This window comes from Nicotiana attenuata, unplaced genomic scaffold, assembly GCF_001879085.1.
Source record: "Nicotiana attenuata strain UT unplaced genomic scaffold, NIATTr2, whole genome shotgun sequence".
Taxonomy (NCBI): domain Eukaryota; kingdom Viridiplantae; phylum Streptophyta; class Magnoliopsida; order Solanales; family Solanaceae; genus Nicotiana; species Nicotiana attenuata.
Genome location: NW_017671259.1, coordinates 39,940 through 42,877, shown reverse-complemented (window position 1 = coordinate 42,877; position 2,938 = coordinate 39,940).

Below are 2,938 nucleotides of genomic sequence, written 5' to 3'. Positions count from 1 at the left end.
TACGAATCTTAGAAAATTAGGAAAAAAATACCAAAACTCTTGGCATGCTTATGTATCCATACGCATACTATTTTGAGAATATTTTGAGTATATAAAATACATAGGGAAAAATTGGGTATCAACGCTGCCCCTCTTTACCCGGAAAGGATGAAAGAGTTGTCGGGTAAAGATATGATGACCAATTTTGACCGAGAGTGACGGCTTGCAAAAGGTTTTGACCGAGCTCTGGTTTCTGAGCTGCCTACATATCCCTGGTTTTACAGGAATCAGGTCATATGTAGTTCAGGATACATCGACGGAGTATGCCGATGGAGGTTTTCGAAGAGACGGGCGCAATATTTAGGTTGGGAAGGGTGGTCAGGGATTGATGGGTTGTGAGAACCGGGGCGAGATCGCTCCTGCTGTAATGGACGTTGCCAGCTGATGTACCTGCAATTGAGTAATACAAGCATATCGTGCGGAATTTTAAACGTGATGCAAGTTCTCATTGGACCATGAATATTGTCTTTGGATGGTTAAGATGACGTCCTCAGACCATGACGTCCTGGGCCATGAAGCGCATAATAAAGGATTCGCAGGCTATAAAATGACATTCTCGGGCTATGATAATGGTGCCTCTGAACCATGATGCCTTTGAATAATGATGTGCAGAATATAAAGCGGGGTCCTCGGGCCATGGCATGGCGTTCTCGGGCTATGAAGATGGTGCCTCCGAACAATGACGCCCTTGGATGGTTTGGCGGTATTTCAGCCCATGAAATGCAAGATTTGGCGGTATTTCAGCCCATGAAATGCAAGATTTGCGGTATTTCAGCCGATGTGAAGGATAAGTCCAAATGGCGATATTTCAGCCGACAGAAATTTAAATAAAGCTGGCGATGTTTCAGCCGATGTAGAAAATGTAAATGGCGATATTTCAGCCGACAGAAATTTAAATAAAGCTGGCGATGTTTCAGCCAATGTAGAAAATGTAAATGGCGATATTTCAGCCGACAGAAATTTAAATAAAGCTGGCGATGTTTTAGCCGATGTAGAAAATGTAAATGGCGATATTTCAGCCGACAGAAATTTAAATAAAGCTTGCGATATTTCAGCCGATGAAAAGATATAAGTAAAATTGGCGATATTTCAGCCGATGTAGGGATCTAAATAGAGTTGGCGATATTTCAGCCGATCTAGAGATTTAAATAAAGTTGGCGATCTTTCAGCCATGCAGATGGAGGTAGAGCTTAACCTCGGAAGGCAGAATGGTAGCCTTATGCAATGCAGAGAAATGCAGGATGGAGACAGTGCTTAGTCTCGGAAGGCAGAAAAGTAGCCTTATGCAATGCGAAAAATGCAGATGGAGACAGTGCTTAGTCTCGGAAGGCAGAAAAGTAGCCATATGCAATGCGAAGAATGCAGATGGAGACAGTGCTTAGTCTCGGAAGGCAGAAGGGTAGCCTTATGCAATGCGAAAAATGCAGATGGAGACAGTGCTTGGTAGCTGGGACTACCGGACACTGGAGTTAAGACTACTGTTGCTGTTGTTGTTGCTGTTATTGTTACTCGCTTCTTACATCAAAAGAAAAAAAGGAGAGCACTACACCTATGTCTGCAAACTAAGAGTATAAAACTCCTATCTTTGTGTCTTATGGAGTCAAATCTTGATTCTTGACCTGCTCGCTTGTGTTGACCTTAGATTGGATCTTTATGCCTTTTTGAAAAAAAGATTATGGCTCATTCTCAGTTGCTTTCTTTCCTGATCCGAAATTGAGAAGATGAATATTGAGAAGCTGGGTTGCTGACACATTGTCAAAGTTAACTCCAACTATCCTGTGATCGAAAGAGTTCTTCCTTCTGATGATAACTGAAACTTCAAGCTTTGATCGTCACAACATGTGCTCTACAGCGGGGCCTGCAAAGCCATCAAAGACGAACAAAACGAACAAAATTTTCTGCCCCAGTTTGGCATTGAAAATTTTATGAGTTATTGGGTAAAGCTGCAGATCAGCTTATTTTATTTGAAAGATGCAAAAGTGATACCGAAGACTCCGAATCAAATGTGCTTCTCTTAGGAGTAGAACTGATAAAACTTAGACTAAGAGGTGCATCTCCCCTGGGTAGAATTGGAATGACTGCGAGATTAAAGGACTCGAAACTAGGAATTGTGTCTCCTAGGATTAATGATTCATATTAGGAAGTGCATCTCTTATTAGAATGAAAAGGGTTGACTCAAGCTAGGAAGTGTGTCTCCTACGAGTGAGGTTGAAGGACTCGGACTAGGAAGTGCGTCTCCTACGAGTGAGGTTGAACAACTTGGATTAGTGTCACGACCCGGATTTCACACCCTCGGGGGTCGTGATGGCGCCTACTCGTGGTAGCTAGGCAAGCCAAGAACCTTTGCAAACATTAACCTATCTTGTTTCATACATGATTAAGCAATTAAATTATCAATGAATAAGCAGTTAAAGAGACAACGAAAAAGTAAAATTTAGCGAAAGTCTGATCTAGATATAGAAACAACGTCTAGAAAGTCAATACAAGTCTCTACCCAGCACCTGGTGTCACAACAATACACGGATTGTCTAGGATTACTACAAATAAGAGTTTGAAATAAAGGACATAGTCTGTTTCAGATACAAATGTCAACAGAACACGAAAACTGAAAGAAGAGACGCCGGGCCTGCGAACGCCAGCAAGGCTACCTCGGAGTCTCGTGGACTGAAGGTCGGCTCCCTGACTACTGCTGTGCACCGAAAGCTGTTCCGACACCTGGATCTGTGCAAAAAAGCACAGAGTGTAGCATCAACACAACCGACCCCATGTGCCGGTAAGTGCCTAGCCTAACCCCAGCGAAGTAGTGACCAGGCTAGACCGGACTACCACATAAACCTGTGTAGTTATATATATATATATACAGCGGAATCGAAATACGGAGACAAGTAATTATTTAATA